At 39.6% G+C, this 22109-nt stretch overlaps 1 protein-coding gene across 4 annotated transcripts in view; it reads right to left on the bottom strand.

Moving 5' to 3' along the window:
* Window positions 1-21768, bottom strand: part of MEGF10 (multiple EGF like domains 10) — a 124661-nt gene extending 102893 nt beyond the window's left edge. For 2 of the 4 annotated variants that reach the window (XM_058166470.1, XM_058166471.1), the window contains exon 1: window positions 21441-21767. The gene's annotated coding sequence lies outside the window, so the exon portion shown is untranslated. Of the gene's footprint in view, window positions 1-21440 lie in introns of all 4 variants that reach the window. The other 2 variants (XM_058166469.1, XM_058166468.1) reach the window with 2 other exon arrangements.
* Between the last annotated feature and the right edge of the window lie 341 nt (window positions 21769-22109).

Genomic DNA, 22109 nt, shown 5'->3' on the forward strand with positions numbered 1-22109 from the left:
CCAAAAAAATAAGGAGATGATACGTAAGTAGACTGTCCATCCAACTGGTAATTTCTCTCACACAGCATCTTCTATTAGTTTTTAAAATTAGTCTGTTATAAAATAGTTGTGTACACTGGTTATTTGGTACTTTTTGTTGCTGAGTATCCGAATCTTTTATTTTCAGAAGCCAAAATCAATGATCTGTGTTTTAACTAAGTTCTTTTAGCTCAGCTACATCAAGCAGAATAGAGAGAAATCAATGGGAAAAATATGACAGAGTTTCACTCAAATCATAATAATTTTTAACTCTCTTACTTTTTTTATTGTATGCAAACTGATAAAGAAGAGTGCAAATAAAATGATGGAGGGGAAAAAATCTAGTGTCTTCTTTATTAACTTTTCCTATTTTTAAAAAAATATTTATATGTAAATAAAGCCCTCTCTTCAAATTTTGTACTAAGTTTAACTGACAGGTACATTTTGGAAACAGTTGTAATCTGTCTGCTGAAATAAAGATTAAAAGATCAAGTTTCCCTTAACTTCCAAACTGGTCAAACCACAGCTGGTGCATCAGATTTTGAGCAACTGTTCAATGTATATACAACAAGGCTTCTGTTTTACTATTGGGTTTGTTCAGGTCATCTGCATGTGGCATGGATTAAAGTAGCCATAAAGCTTTTTTTAAAAATACAAATTAGGCTAAACAGTGAGATTATAGACCAAATTCTTCTGATACTGGTAAATTTTGCCTTCTAATATGTTCTTTAGAGGGATTAAATTCACATGGCAAAACTGTATGGACGTACATTTTTGCAACAGTATTGAAAGAATGAAAAAGTTGTGATTTATCCCATGCATCATTAAACTGAATGTAAAAAAAAAAAAGGCAAAGGGAATAGAAAATAATATTTGGAGGGAAATCTATTGGAATATCAAGCAAATATGTTTTCAGCAGGAACAATTCATTTCTTTACACCAAAAAATCTTCCTTATATAAAAAATTAACTAACAAATCATCTCTTTTATTAATGCAATTGATTCTTTATCTTCAAAATTGGGAATCAGAATTTTATTGATAAAAATCAACTAACCTATTTCATTATTTTTAAATAATACATAAATTAATAAATAAATTTAAATTATTTTTATAAATTAAAAGAAACATGCAAATTAATAATACCAAATAATGAAAACCTCTTTTCATAGGAAAAATCATATTAAGTTATGTAATTAGAGAAACACAAGAGTAAATAAAATTTGTTTGTTTTTTTCATTTTCACAAAGTAAGCTATGCCTAACCATACACATAAAACATTTTGCGATAGCGAAATCAGGACCGGCTATATCAATGCAGCTTATTAGTAAACAAGTCCTGTAAACAAGGACTGAACTATCAATGATTTTGTAGTCATTATTCCACTTAGAAAAAGTATCTTATGTATTCTTACTACAGAATAAATCCCAAACAACTTAGATGTTTTATTTTATTTATTTATTTATTTTGTCAAGCATGTATTTTATGACAGAGACAAGTGTAAACATAATTATAAATCATGAAAAGGATACGAATAAAAGAAAACATTAGGACAGGGACGGTAAGGCACATTGGTGTGCTTATGCATGCCCCTTATGTGAATATGTTAAAAAGCAAAGACTTCATTACTGCCCAGAGAGATTTTATTTCTTCTCTCCTTGGCACTCAAACAGGCCTCTCCAGGGTTTGATCTCCAGTGTATGGGCATATGCAGGAATAAAGAAAATACTTACATTATATTTTCCAGTTGCATTCAGTTAAACAACTTCCTCACCAATTGAACAGGATTTCTCTAACAAGAGTTTAGGGCTGATATAACTATTCTTTTTGATATAATAGAAATCAGTTGAGATTAAAACAATTCAAGTGTATTTAATATATTACACCTTTTGAACCAATGGCACCGAATATTTCAACTTCAGATTTTAACCACAGGGCATGATAATGTTCTAGGCACAGCATTAGCCATTCTGAACCAGTCTTATCACACAGAATTGGAAAATCAATTCTGATTCATTTTAATCCAATTGTACCATTTAAAAATGTAGTAGTCCTTAACTTGCCACCATTCATTTAATGACCATTCAAAGTTACAACAGCCCTGAAAAAAGTGACTTATGACTAGTTTTCACGTTTAATGGCTGTTGCAGCTTTCCCAGAGTCATGTGATTAAACTTTGGATGCTTGGCAACCAGCATGTAGTTACAAGGGTTGCACCATTCCAATGTCCTGGGCTTGTCATTTGCAACCTTCCTAGGGTGCTTCTGGCAAGCAAAGTCAAAGGAGGAAGCCAGATTTGCTTAACAACCACATGATTCACTTAACAACTTCACTGATTCACTTAACAAAAAAGCAAGAAGAACAAAAGAAGCAGGACATGATTCATTTAACAACTGTCTTGTTTAGCAAGGAAAATTTTGGGCTCAATTGTGGTCATAAGTTGAGGACTGCCTGTACATAAATCTGTCCTTAAGCATTTGATTAATAACAAACAAATAGAACAGAACGGAACAGAACAGAACAGAATAGAATAGAATTTTTTTATTGGCCAAGTGTAATTGGACACACAAGGAATATGTCTTGGTGCATATGCTTTTATTGTACATATAAGAAAAGATATGTTCATCAAGAATCATAATAAATGATGAATTGCGCAGAAATGGACAAACTAACTTTGAGTCTGAAGGATAAGGAGACATCAGTATTTTATGGTATATGGGATGGTGGTATGGATGGATGGAAAGGAGATAGGAATATTTAGTTACTAAACATAATCAATAGATAAAATAAGAACACAAATATGTATAATTTAATGTTTGTCATTATTGCATGGATTATTATTAGATGAAAAACACCACAAATAAGCTGTTAAATGATATAAGCCTTTTTTTTCCTTTTTTTTATGCTTTTAATGTAAAAAAGTTTAATAAAGTTTAATAAAAAATAAAAAAAAAGAATCATAATAAATGAAATGAAACTGAGCGGCTACATATGAGTTTATACAGCCAGCAGCCCTTTGCTAAATACTTCCAATTTAACCAAAATAAGGTAAAAGATCAAGTTCACTAATCCGTAAGCTGAACCTAGTGCTTGTATATTTATTACCATTACTGCAGAGTTATTCTTCTGATCTGAAAATGAAATCACAGACAATAACGTCTTCTTGTAAATTTTTAAAAACATAATTCCTTACTTTCTTTAATATATGCTCACTAAGAACTATAATAACCAAATTCCTTTCCTTTTTTTTAAAAAAAAACTTTTTAAATAAAAGCAAATAAAAATTCAAGGAAGTTAGTTTATTCTAAATGTCTCCATAATCCAAACAGGATTTAAGGTGGTATATAACTATCTGAATAATTACAGCATTAGAATGATAATGTTAAATGATACAAATAATCATCAAGAAGATAAAATACAGATGCAATAAACAATGCTTAGGAAATGCAAGCTTTGAAAATTTATACAGCTGGTTAAAAACAAGTTATTTCCCCTTTTCTATCCGAATCTCAGTCATTACTCATTCTTTTCCTTATTCTTTGAAATCATTCTTCTCCTATGACATCTGTCCATTTTTTCACCTGCTTTTTACTCAAGTATATTATACAAAATGCACAATTTGAAATAACTTCCTATACCTAAATTCATTTGGAATTTGCTTCCTATACCTAAATTCACTTGGAATATTAGCCCTCGCTGTTGTTCTTATAGCCTAAAGCTAGAGTCCTGCCATCTTGTCCTACTTAATTATTAAATTGTTTACTAAATGTATTTACTGCATATATTGCCACCCAACTCACACACTGACTCCAGGCAGCTTACAACATTAAAATTCCACAATTTAAAAATCCTATATACCTCACTAACCCACCATCCATTCTCCTGGCAACAAGCACAATCACACAAACCACTTGATTAGTTCTATTAACATGGAGTCCCCAGATCCACGGACAGAACCAGGTCTTCAGGGCCTTCTAAACAGTGTCAAAGTTGGCACCAATCTTATATCTGGAGGAATGATATTCCAAAGGGAGGGAACCATCATACAGCAGGATCCCACTAGATCAGACATGTCCAAAGTCTGGCCCAAGGGCCAATTGTGGTCCGTGTTCAAATTTCAAGTGGCCCGCAGCCTCTTTTCCCCACCGGCTCAGCCTGTCACTTATCTCCGCCGGCCGGTGTTTTTCCCTTCACCACACAGTGGTTCCCACAACTGTTCCCTGCTGCTTCCTGCTCCACAGCCATCTTGCTCCGCAGAGCATCTCAGGCATATTTTTCACCAGAAGATGGCAGTAGACCTGAGTCAGCATTCTCACCGCGTGACCCTTGCAAGCTTGTGTGCCCATTTCTAAAATGGTGACTGTAATTAAAAAAAAGAAAGTTGACAGCAAGGGCCGCTGCTTCCAGAACAAGTGGAAATTGGAGTACTTTTTCACTGAAATACAAAACAACTGTGTCTGCCTAATTTGCCAAGAGACTGTGGCTGTTTTCAAGGAATTTAATATCAAGAGGCACTACCAGACAAAACATGCTAACTACAACAAGCTAACTGGGAACGAACGCAGTGAAAAATGGAAGGAACTGGAAACTGCTTTAATGGCACAGCAGTGCTTTTTCACAAGAGCCCGTGAGTCAAATGAAAATGCCACAATGGCGAGCTGCGAGGTGGCAACACTAATTGCCAAGCACTGCAAACCTTTTACTGAGGGTGAATTTATTAAAGACTGCGTGATGATGCAGTCATATATAATGCAGTCGAGATCTCAGTATCACCCTTCACATTAGTGCAGTTAAGTTATTTGTTTAGCCTTTCATAAAATAGTTCATTTGCATTTAATGTTAATGGTTCAAAGAATGTCAGGCTGAATGATCGGCCCACACACATTTTCACCTCACCAAATCTGGCCCTCCTTGCAAAAAGTTTGGACGCCCCTGCAGTAGATGTACTTTCCTAAAAGATGAGATCAGTAACATACCTTGTCTTCCAGCTTAGTGGGCTGGGTAGACGTAACTAAGGAAGTTGTGAATTTAGCAGAAGCATCCTAACAAACAGGATGCTTGACCAGGGCTTCTGATTCCTGATGATAATCTTGCCAGGATTCTTTGCCCCAAGGGTGTGTGGGTGTTTGGGTGTGTGATATAAATGTCTTGTATTTAAGTGATCTATTATGGAAGCAGCATTTAAACTAGAAAATAACTGTCGTGATTATTTTTGAATTACAATTCTACAGCTACTCTGTGCTACATTAGAAAATCCTAAATTTTATTTTCTTATTTTAAAACATATTAATATTGCAATAGAAGATAATATATGTAACTTGGGGTTCATCTGTAGAGTCCTTCATGCTTCTAAGCTTGGTTGTTTTCTTGCAAATGTTTCATTACCCAACTAGATAACAACATCTAGCCAGGTAATAAAACATCTGCAAAGCCAAACTCACCAAACTCAGAGGCCACCAAAAACTCCATGTATTAATATTGATTATTTAATATAGAAATTGTAAATTTTTGGACAGAGAAAAAGATACAGTAATTAAATTCTGCTAAAACAATGCACTGCAGTTTAAGATATATTTCACTGAGAGCTCATGCAAGCCTTCCAGGCATAATTTACAAAGTATTTTTGAACAGCATATGGTCTACTACTCACTTTCCCACCCACCATGTCTGGTATGGCTGAAAATCCCAAAGGATTATTTTTATATTTAAATAAAGGTTCTTCTTGTCAAAATTGCTTTCTACAAATAGTAACCAGTCTGTCTAGCCTTTATTAACTTAACCTATTCAGCTGTGTTGTCACTTTTCCTAGAAGGCTTGGTGTAGTTGGTAGTTGTAGTTGGTATATTACTGTATTCTGTCAGTAATAGACAAATTCCATTTCTGGATTAGGCATAGATGTGTTAATTGTTTCTTCAGCTTCTTCCTTGCTTAGTGCTAAAAATAATCAGAAAGTTATATTTTACAAAAAAATCCTATGGATTCTATTGCAATATTGCAGATCTATAAATACTAGTTATTTATAGGTATACTGTTATTTATGTTTTAGGTATACTGTTAATACCAAATAGTTTATTATTTAGATGGTATATTATTTCTAGATTGAAATAATAAAATGGAAATATTGTTTAATTGCATGTTATGATAGTTTATTTATTGTAGGAGATGACCAGGCTGAGCCGGAAGGAGTGGTCAAATGTGTCATAAGTCACAAGTCCCTGCACGCCTGCAAGAGACCTAAGTTTAGCCCACCCTGAATGTCTATTTTATCTCCCACTCAATTCCCTTGACTGTTAGTTGGTCAAATTCTTTTAGACAGCTTAAGCTGCAATAAATCTTTATACTCATTTGAACTGCCTGAATTTCCTGATTTCCCCAGCACTTGACATTTATTATTATAGTTTATGACAATTGTAATTAAAAATTAAGTCAGACAAATGGTTAACACAGTGAACAGACTATAAGATGCTAGAAACTTGGCATTCAGATAAATCAGCCATCAATAGATACATAGACATAAATCACATTTACACATCATTCAAAAGAGACTATTATTATTATTATTTATTTATTATTATTATTATTATTATTATTATTATTATTATTATTATTATTATTATTATTATTATTATTATTATTTATTCGATTTTTATACCGCCCTTCTCCCGAAGGACTCAGGGCAGTGTACAGCCAAGGTAAAACAGACAATACAATATACAATTAAAATACAAATTAAAAAACTTATTTTATGATTGGCCTAAAAAACTTTAAAATATATAAAACTAAAAACCCCTTAAAATTAATAATGGAAAATTTAAAATCAATAAAATTTAAGCCAGCCCCGTGCGAATGAAAAGATGTGTCTTCAGTTCGCGGCGGAAGGTCCGAAGGTCAGGTATTTGGCGTAACCCGGGGGGAAGTTCGTTCCAGAGTGTGGGAGCCCCCACAGAGAAGGACCTTCCCCTGGGGGCCGCCAGCCGACATTGCTTGGCGGACGGCACCCTGAGAAGTCCCTCTCTGTGAGAGCGTACGGGTCGGTGGGAGGCATGAGGTAACAGCAGGCGGTCCCGTAACTACCCAGGCCCTAAGCCATGGAGCGCTTTAAAGATAGTAACCAAAACCTTAAAGTGCACCCGAAAGGCCACAGGTAGCCAGTGCAGTCTGCGCAGGAGCGGTGTTACGTGGGAGCTACGCGAAGCTCCCTCTATCACCCGCGCAGCTGCATTCTGGACTAACTGAAGCCTCCGAGTGCACCTCAAGGGGAGCCCCATGTAGAGAGCATTACAATAATCCAAGCGAGAGGTAACGAGCGCATGAGTGACTGTGCACAAGGCATCCCGATCAAGGAAGGGGCGCAACTGCCGAACCAGGCGAACCTGGTGGAAGGCCCTCCTGGAGACGGCCGTCAAATGATCTTCAAACGACAGCCGTTCATCCAGGAGAACGCCCAAGTTGCGCACCCTCTCCTTTGGGGCCAATAACTCGCCTCCAACAGTCAGCTGCGGCTGCAGCTGACTGAATCGGGGTGCCAGCATCCACAGCCACTCCGTCTTGGAGGGATTAAGCTTGAGCCTGTTTCTCCCCATCCAGACCCGTACGGCTTCCAAACACCGGGACAGCACTTCAACAGCTTCATTGGGGTGGCCCGGGGTGGAAAAGTACAGCTGAGTGTCATCAGCGTACAGCTGGTATCTCACCCCAAAGCCACTGATGATCTCACCCAACGGCTTCATATAGATGTTGAACAGAAGGGGTGAGAGGATCGACCCCTGCGGCACCCCACAAGTGAGGCACCTCGCGGTCGACCTCTGCCCCTCTGTCAACACCGTCTGCGACTGGTCAGAGAGATAGGAGGAGAACCACCGATAAACGGTGCCTCCCACTCCCAATCCCCCCAACCGGCGCAGCAAGATACCATGGTCGATGGTATCAAAAGCCACTGAGAGGTCAATAGGACCAGGACAGAGGAGTAACCCCTGTCCCTGGCCCTCCAGAGATCATCCACCAATGCGACCAAAGCTGTCTCCGTGCTGTATCCGGGTCAGAAGCCGGACTGGAATGGGTCTAGATAGACAGCTTCATCCAGGTATTGGGGTAGCTGTCGCGCCACGGCACTCTCTACAACCTTCGCAACGAAGCGAAGGTTGGAGACCGGACGATAATTACCCAAAATAGCTGGGTCCAGGGAGGGCTTCTTGAGGAGGGGTCTCACCACCGCCTCTTTCAAGGCGGCAGGGAAAACCCCTTTCAACAAAGAAGCGTTGATAATCCCCTGGAGCCAGCCTCGTGTCACCTCCTGAGTGGCCAGTACCAGCCAGGAAGGACACGGGTCCAGTAAACATGTAGTGGCGTGAAGCCTCCCCAACAACCTGTCCACGTCCTCAGGAGCCACAGGGTCAAACTCATCCCAAACAGACTCGACAAGACGTGCCTCCTCTCTCTCACTTGGATCATCCCAATTTCGGTCCAGACCATCCCGGAGCTGAGCAATTTTATCGTATAGATAACCACTAAACTCCTCGGCACGTCCCTGCAAAGGGTCATCCCGCACCTCCTGATGAAGGAGAGAGCGGGTCACCCGAAACAGGGCGGCCGGGTGGTTATCTGCCGACACAATGAGGGTGGAGGCGTAGGAGCGCCTCGCCTCCCTCATTGCCACTAGGTAGGTCCTAGAATAGGACCTAACTAGTGTCCGATCAGCTTCGGAATGACTGGACCTCCAGGTGCTCTCTAGGCGTCTTCTCTGGCGTTTCATCTCCCTCAGCCCCTCGGAGAACCAAGGGGCCAGACGAGACCTGTGCCGGGTCAGAGGCCAAAAAGGCACGACACGGTCCAAGGCCCCAGCCACGGCCTGTTCCCAGGCCGCAACTAGTTCCTCAGTCGAGCCGTGGGCCAGATCCTCAGGAAATGGCCCAAGCTCCGTCAGGAACCTCTCAGGGTCCATCAGGCGCCTGGGACGGAACCAACGTGTAGGTTCAGTCTCCCTGCGATGGTGGGTGGCAGTTCGGAGGTCTAGGCGAAGGAGAAAATGATCTGTCCATGACAACGGTTCTGTTACTAAATCATCTAATTCCAGATCATTTAACCACTGTCCAGAGATATAAATTAGATCCAGCGTGCCTCCTCCCATGTGTGTAGGGCCATCATTTACTCGAATCAGGTCCAAGGCCGTCATGGAAGCCTGGAACTCCCGAGCTGCAGCTGATGGCAGGTTGAAATCCCCCATAACCATAAGTCTGGGGGTCTCAACCGCCACACCGGCAAGTACCTCCAACAGCTCGGGCAGGGCTGTGTTCACGCAGCAAGGAGCCAGGTATGCGATCAAGAAGCCCAACTGATTCCTATGGCCCCACCTCACATAGTGGGATTCACAGCCGGCAATCTGAGGAACAGTGGCCTCCCTCGGCTCTAGATCCTCCTTAATGACAACCGCCACCCCCCCCACCCCTACCTTGGGCCCTCGGTTGATGAAATGCTCGGAAACCTGGAAGGCACAGCTCAACAAGGGGAACCCCCCCCTCTGGGCCCAACCAGGTCTCCGAAATGCCCATAAGGTCCGCGGACTCCCCCTGAATAAGATCACAAATCAGGGGAGCTTTATTAACCACGGACCGGGCATCACATAACATCAACCGAAGATCCAAGCTCTGAGGATCATGGCCGCCCGAGGAACAGGTAGGGACTGAGGGCCAGAGCACGTGATCGCTTTCAAACAGCGAGTACGTGCTCCCAACACTCGATACGCCCCCCCCTCCGCCATATCTGCCTCTCCCACTTACCGTACAGATTGAACAACCCTCTAATCCTGGAACAAACCCCTCCCCCCCGCCTTCAGACCAGATACCCTGATGCCGCGAACCAGCACAGGGGCTGGATTTCTCCCCGACGGGTTCTTTCCCCCACCCATCATATCCCTCCCCCCCTTTAAAAAACCCTTATTTACAAATTTATTTAAAAATCCCCACAAATTCTTCTTGGCCGCATGCCACCTCTCTGGGTCCCAAGACCCTTCGTTAAGGTAAGCCCTCGATAACTTGGAGGGCCATTCCTGCGAGGCGGGGGAACCTCGCAGTCGTAATAGTTCGGCAGACGAGTATCTCATGGAGGGGTAGTCGATAAAACGGCGAAAGAGTGTCCATCCCTAATCGGCAAAGATGTTCCAGTCGTTCCGATAGTTCACCAAGACCCGATATTGAACGGTCAACCATATGGGCCATAGTCCGTAGAAATCCAAAGGGTCCAGCACAACCAAAGGATCCGTAGGTCCGGTCCAAATCCAATGACCTCCCTCTTGGAAGCTGGTATGACAGTATTCCCTCGGTTGATCCCTCGGCTGCTAAGATGGAAAATCGGCAGTCGGATAAAAAGGTCTCTCACTTGGATTCCCAGCATAGCACCATCACGGGACAGAACCCGTGCGGTACGGTGATTGGGGCGACATTTGCCAGTGCCGTCAATGCCGTCAATACCGCCACCATTAAACCGCAGTTTATACCGCTGGGCCCAATATGGGACCAGCGTGCCGTGGTTGAAAATGTCCAGGCCAGGCCGCCTATCAGTTGCTGATGGAGAGAGCGACCGAGAAAACATGCCACTGATGGTAATTGCGGCACGGCAGGCCACGGCCAAAAGTCAGCTGCGGGGAGGGAGGGGGGCGATATTCAAGCAATGTTCAGGCCCATGGGGGGGGGAGATGTCCAGGCCCATGAGGGTACCGCCCGACGGCCCAACATACCGCCGCTGATGTTACCTGCGGCCCAACACACAGCACATCGATGTTCTCCAGACACAGCCATTGATATTCTCCATGGCCAAAACGGCCGAAAAACAGCTGAAACAGGCTGGGGCATCTCCTCACACCACCCCAACATGGCTGCCACCATCCGCTGCTCAATCAGAAACTCCGGCTCCATACTCAGCGGCCGAGAGCCCAATGAGGTCAAAAGACCTCGCCCTCGACCACCGAGAAGATCACAAATCAGGGGCCGGAGGCCAAGCAGTCCGGCGGTTGACAGAACGGCCGACATTCCGGTGTTCTTCCAAAAAACAGCTGAGTCACGGGCGTCTCCCACCCCCCCCAACATGGCCGCCGCCATCCGCTGCTCATCCGGCTCCAAACTCAGCAGCCGAGAGCCCAATGAGATCCAAAAACCTCGCTCTCGGCAGCCGAGAAGCTCACAAACCAGGAGCCGGAACCCAAGCAGCCCAGCAGCCGGCAGAACGGCATCGCGGCCCGAGGCCACCCAGCCGCCGTCTCCGCGAGGATCAAAACGCCGCCGCCATAATGCGCATGCGCAGAAGAAGCGCATAAAATAAAAAAGCTACAAAAGAGTGGACTTCCGGCTGATGTCGCAGTGAGACTGGACGTGAGGAGCAGATCTCTGCACTCTCACGCTGCGCTCTCCCTGTTGGAGGGCTCCAAAAGGAGCTAAAGCTACCCTGTAGGGATGGTAAAGTAAAGAGGGGTGTCCTGCAGGTCACGGAGAGCTGCAACTGTCCTGCTTGACCCAGGGCTTCTTCTCTCTCATCCACAACAAGGAGAAGAGGCAGCCATCATGGCTGCCATGAAGTTGGGACAGCTGAGGCAACAAAGAAATGTGCAGGAGCAGTGTAGATAAACAGTGACTGGAGTTGGGTGAGAAGATTCCTTTTTTATTTAGACCCTAACTTTAAAAGGAAAAAAGAAGAAGAAAATCCAGGAAAAGAGACTCTTAGAACTATTTGTGATGACCCGGGGCATGGCACAAAGGCAACACAGCTAGAGAGCCGGTATGAATCCCTTTATTGACACCAACTTTGCCCCCAACATCCTATTTACTCTCCGGCCTGGAGAAAATCTCTCCCACAAACCTGCAGCAGCTTCTGGCTGCAGATACTCCAGTCCAAACACTGTAAGCAATATGATTGCAATCAGTCACTCCATCAGAGCAAGATAATGAGTCTCAGAAGCAATAATTCCACCAAGACAAGATAAGCATACAGAAGCATGTCACTAATTCAAACAGTCAGGAGGAATGCCAGGGATGCAGAACACAACTCTCAACATTAGATGAATTCAGCATTTGTTTCCGACAAATGCCCCTCACAATTCCCTCTCCTTTAAACTCCATCCCCAGGTGTGCCTTGTGAAGGGAATCAGGGCCCTTTCCATGCAACCCATGTTGCTCTATTCTGTGTTCTTCCCTGTGCACCTTAGGATGAGGAGGGGGTGGGCCTTGGTCTTCATCTGAATCCCCTCTTCCTTGTTCTATCTCTCTCCTGATCTGCCCAGCCTGACTTTGCCCTTTCCCAGTTTCCTCCACAGTCAACGGAGTCACTCTCCTGCTCTCTGTCAGCTGTTCATCTTCCATCTCAGATTCAGACTCTGACAGGGGCATGACACTATTTCTTAAAATGATGAATAACCATAGAGAGAAAAATCCTAGACCCAAAAGAAAGGAACTAAGGGGAGAAAAACTAAAGACCTTTTAAAACATAGAAAATTAGACTTTTAACTGGTAGGCGTTGTTCTGGAAAGGCAGTATAAAATGATGGAACTATCTACTTGAATAGCTGGGTTTGTTCTCATAAATTGAATTAAATTTGGATTAATCAATTTGTCAGACTCAAAACGATGCTGAAACCTAAGCTGAGGGTGCCATTTATGATTACTGAATTCTATTGTGAGAATAAGGAAGACCTTTAAGTAAAGTAAAGTGACTTTTGCTTTTTGGAAAGCTGCCTGGATCACTTAAATGGAACAGATTAATAATCCTGAGATGTAAAGAACTGTGATTATTATTGAACTTTCTGAGGAGCAACATTAGACCTGAATATATTGTTTTTGGACTATTGAGTAAGAGCGGGACTTACCAAAATAAGACAAGATCAGGGGGAAATGAGTGAGATTTCAAAAGAAATAGTGTTGATGTTTCAAAGCATTAGGGATGCTATGACAAAGAATCACAGAGAGATGAAGAACCTAGTGCAAGGCATAAATAGGAAAGTAGAAAATATCCTATAACTGATAATGAATGAAGATCAAAGAATCCAGGAAAGAGAGGAGACAACAGAAAGAATGGAGGAAAAGATAGAACAGACAAATCAGCAAATAAAGCAAGGAGATAAGAAGGAGAAGACGATAAAGATAATAATGACTGATGAAATAAACCAAGGGAAAAGTATTTTAAGAGATTTAAAAATGGAATCAGATAAGCGGGAAGATACTTTTGAAAGGGAGATGGGGCTTGGGTGGGCACTCTAGAGACCTGGCAGCTTAGGGGAATAGAGATGAGTGAAATATTCAGACTGAATGGTGAAGACACAGATGTTGATAGAGATCTAAGAGAGGAGTATGGGAGGCAAGCTAAAAAATGAATAAGAATTGAAGTATTAAAATGGGTAAGAGACGATGGATAGAAAGGAAATATTTTTTCTTTTCTCTTTTTCTAATATAATGATGGCCTGATTAAAAACTGGAATAGAGGTAGAAATAAGAATGCACACTTTTATATAAAGCAATAGTTAGATGGAAAGATTGGAGGTTGAAAGATGGTATTATTATGTATGTTTAAATAATATGATGATTGGTACTAGAATGATGTATTGAAACGTTGAATAACCAAATAATGAAGGATTATGTCTTAATACAAACATGTGTATTAACACTAACGGTGGCCTGACTAGAAGCTAGAATAGAGGTAGAAATAAGAAATAGGGGGAATATTAGCATATATAATTTTTATATAATAGAATATAAGCAATAACTAAATCGAAAGATTAGAGGCTGAAACATGATATTACTATGTATACTTAAATAATATCATTGGCATTAAAATGGAACACTGAAATATTGAATGACTAAAACTGAACACCCTTTGAATGGTGTGGGAGTAGGAATGGATTTCCAGAGAGAAAAAAATGTAGACTACAGGAACCAGGAGCAGTACCCAGGTGACCCTGTGGACCAGATAAACCTCCAAGGTCTTCAACAACCCTCTAAAAGAATGCAAATGACTAGCTATCTGCAAGGAATATAAATCCTTCCATTCCCCACTATCCTGTCAGAGCTGAAGAAGCTTCTTGGTGGAGAAGCAAAATGTCTTCAAAGAAAAATAAGAACTCCACTTGCCTCCAGAAAAAGCACCTCTGCTTCCAGATTGAAAAAAATCACTGTTATCTAGTTTAAAATATTCAGCCAATGAAGATGATATCAAATTAAAACATTTCTATGTACACTGAGAGCATATGCACCAAGACAAATTCCTTGTGTGTCCAATCACATTTGGCCAATAAAAAATCCTATTCTATTCTATTTTATTCTATTCTATTCTATTCTATTCTATTCTATTCTATTCTATTCTATTCTATTCTATTCTAATCTAATCTAATAAGTAGCGTTTAGTATTTTGCCCTACTTTCAGTACATTATTTCAAAAATAGGGGCCTCTATTTTTAAAAAATGTAGACCGGTGCCTCCCAAGTTTTGTATACTTTATTATTTTTATTATTTATTATTATTGACCATGCCCATTCAGTCACCTGACCACCAAGCCACACCCACCAATTAAGCCACACCCACAGAACCGGTAGAGAAAATTTTTAGATTTCACCCCTGGGTTGGTGGATATGTGGGGGGTGTCATTTTGTAGTATAAAATACAAGGGGAAATGAAAGAAATGACAGTTTCTTACCTCTAATTAACTGGGATTGTAAGAGTAGCTGTGGGGGGTGGGGAACCCCATGTATTGTCCATTTTAGAATGTTTGTTGATTCTAAAATCCAAAATGCTCTACTTTTATATTTGCAAAACAAAGCAAATATTGCAAAATAACTGTAAAAGAAATACACCCAAGCAGATTCTAGTTGAAAGTTGTAGCTGTTTGCAAGGAAAAGTGAATAATCCCAGATACTTTCTAACTTTAATTCTGCTAAGTTTTCCATGAATTTAGGCAGACTGAAACTGCAGTTCAACATGCATAATGGTTTCTTTGTCTAGCTGTCATATGAATAGCATTGTTATCTTTATTGTTACATAAGGTTAAAATGGAAAAGATGCTTTCTTTTAAACTACCAGCTTTCCATAGTTGCAGAGCTGTTAAACTGATTAAGTAGTAAATAGTTTTCCTACTGTTCATTATATCAAAATTTTAAGGCATGACTTATTTTTAGTTATATAACAGTCATACCAATTTTCTGGTGTCAGGATTATTTGCCAGGAATTAATATCACAGTATAATTTAATATCAGTGTGATATATCTAAGGGTTTCCTACAGCGCAGTTGTCCCTAAAGATCACTAAATTCTTCATCCTTGTTCACAATCACCAGTTGCCTCACTGCTGAATGAAAGAACTTAACATATGTGAACCCCATCATCTTAGAAGACCAAATGACAATAAAAATGAGTAAGCAAACAACTGTCTTCATCCTGTGATCTGTCTTACAGGATGTTGCTGAAAAAAATCAAAACAAAAAGGGCAATCTTTATTTAGTTAAAATGTTTTTACTGTCTTTCAACCAATAGATCATCTCTTTGTGTAAAGATGTGGATTTTAAGGAGGGAAAGACAAAGATTCTTAAGGATGTATGTGCACATCATGTTCATGACATCATGTATAAAAAAAACTTCTAATAGGTTAAATTTAGAATATTTATAGCCACATACAGAAGCAATCCATGATATCTTGCTGTTGGAAGCAAAACAAAGATGCACACTTTGGGGAAATAACAAGATGAACTGCCCAGAGCCTGTATTATTTATTATTTATTATTATTTATTTATTATTTAGATTTTTATGCCGCCCTTCTCCCGAAGGACTCAGGGCGGTGTATTGGTTAGGTGGAATGTCATTAGGTTTAATTACAGTGAAATGAATAAAAAAAGCAAATTCCATGTACTGAAAGCTAGTTGAAAGTCTTTTTCTTACTTGTTTCCACATGTCTGAAGGCAATATTGAGATAGATATAGGAAGAGCACTTAAAGCTTTCCAGAATTTGCTGCATAAGATTTTGCCTAATAGTATGGCTGGTTCTGTCCAAAATGTTCAAAATCTTTCATAACAGCTAAAAGGCCGGAATTTTAACCTTATCATTTAATTGATATATTAAAATCAAGTTGGTAATATGTAGGAAGTTATTAAGTACTATTTGCTCTGATGGACTCGGTCTACTATTTCTATTGTAGTATGCATATAGAAATAGCAATGACACATAGACCTATATACCATCCCCTAGTGCTTTACAGCACTTTCTGGGCAGTTTACAGAGTCAGCAAATTGCTCCCAACAGTCTGGGTTCTCATTTTACCAACCTTGGAAGGATGGAAAGCTGAGTCAACCTTGAGCCAGTCAGCACTGAACTCCAGACTATGGATAGAGTCAGCCTGCAATACTACATTCTAACCACTATGCCACCATGGTGTATGATATGTTTATCAAAAATTCAGGCCTTTTAGCTGTTATGAAAGATTTTGAACATTTTGTTCAAAATACCCCTGGGATCTGAGCCCTGGGCCTTGAGTTTGACACTCCTGATTTAAGGAATTAGGCCCTGAAAGGTAGTCTGGAAAATTGTAATAATCGTCCAGTCTTCATAACCTACAACCTAGTTTGTAGATCCAAGCCCATGTAAATGATTTTCCTCTTACATTGAAGACTAAATAACAGTATTGTGCAGGAGCACAAGTTTCTTTGGAATCATGTTATTTATATTTAACTATAACCAATGAGACTTGAACATCATTATGAATTAATAAAGATGAGCTAAGTCTTTTTCTTACATAAAAGAAAAAGCTGTTAAAAACAAGATCTGTTTGACCTCATGTCCTAATGCTTCAAACTTTGATTGGTTTGCTTACTTACAATTTGAATCTCTGCTTTTACTTTGAATATGCTCCTCGGCTAATCCTTTACTGGCATTGTTTTCTATATAAAATATCTGATGCATGCAATAAACTTTGACTCTCTTGGTATAACTATACTGACCTTGGTCTAATTGACTGTAATTCCCTATTTGAATAATTTCAAAATAAAACAGTTCACTTGGTGTCAAGCTTTATAGGCTTCTGGAGTTCTTAGATTTGTTTCATTTTTCTTGAAACTGTTCCAATGCATTGTGAAACCAATTAATACATTTTATTTAAAAAGTCAAGATATATTGTTTGGCTTAGCTAAAAAAAAGTCCCATGGCTAGCACATTAAATGTTTATCTACCCATAAAATAATTTTACAACAACCTTTTTCAATTTAAAGTGATTTTTAACATTGATCAGTATAAAGTAGTTATTTTTCCTTCAACAGCATAGACATTGAAGTAGAAAAATGTAATAAATATTTATTTTTCTGCCTTACTGCCTTTCCACTGTAAAAAAGGATGTTATTTTCTTTTTCTTACCTATAATGTTGAAACAAACAGCACTAAAATTCCAATCAGTGAGTATTTGTTTATCAAATAATATTAATATTTAGCATATAACAAAAATGCAAAATATTATTTTTCAGGAGCAAGCTGGAATACATGTCAAAAAATGCACATATTTTTAAACACGCACAGTGCATGTAATATATTCATTATTCAATTATCAAGGTTCTTCATTACAGTTGACTGCCATTCTTAACTTGGCCCTAAAATGTAAATAAACTATTCAGCAGCATGCTAGTTACTCACTTTACTGTTGTGCTAAACCCATTTCCTTACATCCCATACTGCATGCACATCATGAAGAACACACATTGTTAATTATGTATGCTCTCATTTTGAATAGTGTTACTGGGCATTCAGGAATGTTTACAGAGAAAAATGAAGTCTGAAGCCAGTTTTCAGTTTCAGCCTTGCATCACATATGGAGCTCAATCAATGGGCACATTCTTTTGAAGTACAAAACAGTGGTTTAGCTGGTTAGAAAACTTCCACTTTTACAGATCTGTTATTAAGCTTCCCAACTGCTAAAAATTTACTCTCAAAGCGCTAGTCTTGTATCTCGCTTAACCAATATTGAGGAAATAAGCAATTGTGATAGTTTTGAAACTGGAAAAGAAAAGGGGTGAAATTGTATTTTATCTGTTTCATACATTTGTTAACCACCTAATGACCTAGATTCTCTTATAAGTTAAAAAATATAAAACACAAAGAGTAAGTAAGTTATGGTAAAATGAGTGATACAAAACAGATAAAACCAGCAAATATACAATTCCAACATAGAACGAAAGTAAGTTAGAAAACTGAAAAATCATGCGTGTTTGAAGGATGTCACACCAGAGGCAATATAATATCTCTAAAGACAATTGATACAATTTAAAATATTTAAATCCTATTTGTTTGTGTAACAAGTATTATAAAAATTAAAAGTATGACAAAAAAAGTTCAATCATAAAAAAAACAAAGTATACTGTGCACCTACTAACCCTAATCCTATTAATACTATCACAGAGCATAGTAATACTTTTTTTTAATTTATTTATTTATTTTGTCACACAGTATATATGAACGTAAGCATGAAATAACTATACTGTATATAGGTATATATCTAAGTATGAGTATGTAATAACTAAATTAATTGAATATAAAGAAAGGAAACAATAGGACAGGAACGGTAGGCACTCTTGTGCTCTTATGCACGCCCCTTATAGACCTATAAGAAATGGGGTGAGGTCAATAGTAGACAGTTTTTGGTTGAAGGTTTGGGGATTTTGGGAAGAGACCACAGAGTCAGGTAGTGTATTCCTTCTTGAATAATAATAATAAAATAATAAAATTAATAATAAAATTTTATAATAAAATAATAAATTTATAATAAAATAATAAAATTTTATGTTATTTTATTATTTTATTAAATTTTATTTTATTTTATTTTTATTAAAAATAATAAATTAAAATTTTATTATTTTATTTTTATTTTTATTTAATATTTAATATAATATTATATTTAATATAAATATAAAATAAATAAATAAAACATAAAAATTATTTAAAAATAAATTTATTATCCTAAATTTTATTATTGGGATGAATGAAATATGAAAACAATGCTACCTACCTATCATTAATACAAATTACCATATCGAAGGAAATAAAAGGATTACTTTTGTTTTATTATTTTATTCTTTCTGTGAATTCCTCTATGCTCATGAAGGCCTCATTATCATTTACTTGCTAGAACAAAAAGTAACCCTGCTGTTACTCTGGTGTTCCAATAGATGGGATCACTGATCCTCCTCCTCTCAAAAATAGCCAAGAAACTATTTCTAGGAGTTCATTACTGATGTTTATTTATTTTATTTATTTATTTGTCAAGCATATATAAGATAACAGGTAAAAGTATAAACATAATTTGAATACATGAAAAGAGTAAGTAAAAAGGAATATTAGGACAGGAGTGGTAGGCACGCTGATGCACTTATCCACGCAGAACAATTTAAGAAAACAAGATACATCTTCTCTTTTTGTAGATGCGCCGGTGAGAAAGATGAATCAGAGAACATTCTATTATATCCATGTTGAATACCATTCTTGTGAACTGTTGTTTATTTATCCTGTTTATATTATTAGCTATAGCTATCATAACTACAATATTGTGAACTGAACTTTTAGCCAAGCACTTCTCTATTCTATCTCCACTATTTCTCCCACCCAATTAATAGTCACTATTTGAGCTCACTCATATTTTATTGGCCTATTTCAGTCACCCGAGAGATTTCTCTAAACATTTTGTTGTTACAATGCACTTCTGCTAATACTCCTTGTACCTGAAGATTGCAGAATAGAAGCCATTAACAGCTCTAATACAATAAATACTATAGGACTTAATCATGTCTGAGACAAGTAAACAACACCAGAGGCTTTTGTAACTGCGCAAATCCGAGACCTACAAAAGATTCTCTTTTACGGCAGGATGGGAAAGTGTTATGGAATGTCAAACCATCAAATCTAATTAACTGGTTTATTGATACTGGTCAAGTGTTTGAAGACTAGTGAGCCTGCCAAGCTCTTGTTGGGGAGAATCAAATTACAGACAGCTAGCCTTTAATTTGTAAAACAAGACATTCTGTCAGTCAGTCTATCCTTGCTATTTTTGTTGTCCATACAGATCACAAAAAGGACAGCTTTGTAAACAAGACAGTGTACCGTCACTCAGTATAAAAAACACTGTACAGACTTTGTATGCTGCATTGTCCTTCAGAGCTACTTTACATATTCAAATTAGTGACAGTGACACTGGTAACAATAAAAAAATAGATTGATGCACATGGACATTGTTTAGTTTAAATTTCATGATCGAATGATGGAAAAACTCTGCATTAAACTAATCAAATGACAAATTATTAATGAAACAAAGGGTGCTGACCCTTTATTTCCTGGAAAATAAAATTCTTACTGAATGGAAGAAAAAACTGCATGAACTTCTGGAGGGAGGCATAAAAGGAAAGGTACTACAGTGCCTCTCTTTTTTTCTCTCAAAACAAAGTTATATTAAGAAAAGAAAAGTCTCATAAGAAGATAGTGAAAATTGGAAAGCTAGAGATAAATTGGTACAATGTGGGCAAGTTAACCTAGAATAGCTGAAAGAATAATCACATCCATTATTTGGGGATATTTATGGGACCAGCTTTGATGGGCAAAACTGCTTCATGATGAATCAAATAAAACAAGAAAAATGCTAAAAAGTTACAATATTTATGTAGTTGTTTACCAAGCACATCTAAATAATATTAAAGTAACCAAAATATCTTTACAATCCCCAAGACATGTCACAACTTCTGAGTACCCCAAAGTTCGGAAATCAAAATTGAAAGTTGACAAAGTTGACAAGCCCTAGAATCATTTTGGGCATTTTGGACTTACAAAGGTATCCTTCCCCAGTCCATCTCCATCTCCAAAAATATCACGCCAAAAGGCAACAATTTCTTGTTACCACTTGGAAGATCACAACTTTTACACAACAATGGCACAGGTGTATCGATGTATGTATGTGTGACTCCCCATCTTTCCCTGCAACCCGCAGAAAATCAGTGTCAGAAAACACGAAGAGGAGGGGGTGTTAAGTTGTTCAGAGCCTTTTCTTCACCCTTCCTTCCGCACGTTCACCTAACAGAGATTTCGCGTGTACAGCCAACTAACCCCCACCCACCATCCAGACATACTCGGGGCGTCCCACAATCACCTGAACAGTTTTAAGTTCTCTAACACGCTCTAACACCCGTCTGGCCACGCTTCGGGGGAGGGGGACATCCTCCGTTTTTGAAGTGTAGATCTCTTAGGTTATCTAGATATTCTTTTACATCCGACGACTTTACGAACTCTTAACGGGGCGAACTAAATCGCTGCCTCCACACCGCGAAGTCCTCGGCGCCCCCCCCCCCCCGCCTCCTTCCCCGCCCGAAAAAGTCCTCGACAAATCGCAACCCCGAAATAAGGCACCTGCCCCTCTCCCGCTTCTTAACATCCCTCACCTTCTAAGCTGAGCTGTCGGGGCGGCGAACGGGGATAGGGGAGGGTATCTTTCCGGGAAGATCTTCAGCCGTGCCCGCCGACTTAAATTTTCCTCCTTTCCTACCGCGCTTCCTTGGAAAGCGCCATCGTTTGCTCTGGTTCGTCCGAGCTGAAGCCAGCAGTCTCTCAAAGTTGGCCCGAGTCGAAATGCCGGCGAAGCTCCTAAAATGAGACTGCTGAGCTGCTCCCGTCCCACGGAGTTCTTCTGCCCCCGCTCTGTGGGACAAAGCGCAGAGGACTAGGGGTGGGGGGAATGGATCGCCCGCCAAGCAGCGCCTCCTGCTGCCTTTGTGCCTCAGAAGCGCTTCTTCTCGGGGATTCGCTGCAAGGCGTTCTTCAGCCACGCAGCCAGGCCGGCCAGTAAAGCGCAAACGTAGTTGACAGCAACGGCTCTGAGGAAACTTGGAGCGGCGAAACTCCGGCTCAGAGATGGTTTGTGAGGAGGGAGTGGGCGGCTGCGGATTCCTCGGCCGGGCTAGCAAACAGGTGCCCGCCGCCCAAAAGCGTGAAGCAAAGGGACATTTCATTCTCCTCCCAATCCAAGCAGAGACGCACGAGCCGAGCGGAATGATTCCGTTCTGCACGATTTGAGGTCGCACCAAGAAAGAAAAGAAAAAGAAGGAAGGAAG

The sequence above is a fragment of the Ahaetulla prasina genome, chromosome 2 (assembly GCF_028640845.1).
Source record: "Ahaetulla prasina isolate Xishuangbanna chromosome 2, ASM2864084v1, whole genome shotgun sequence".
Classification (NCBI taxonomy): Eukaryota; Metazoa; Chordata; class Lepidosauria; order Squamata; family Colubridae; genus Ahaetulla; species Ahaetulla prasina.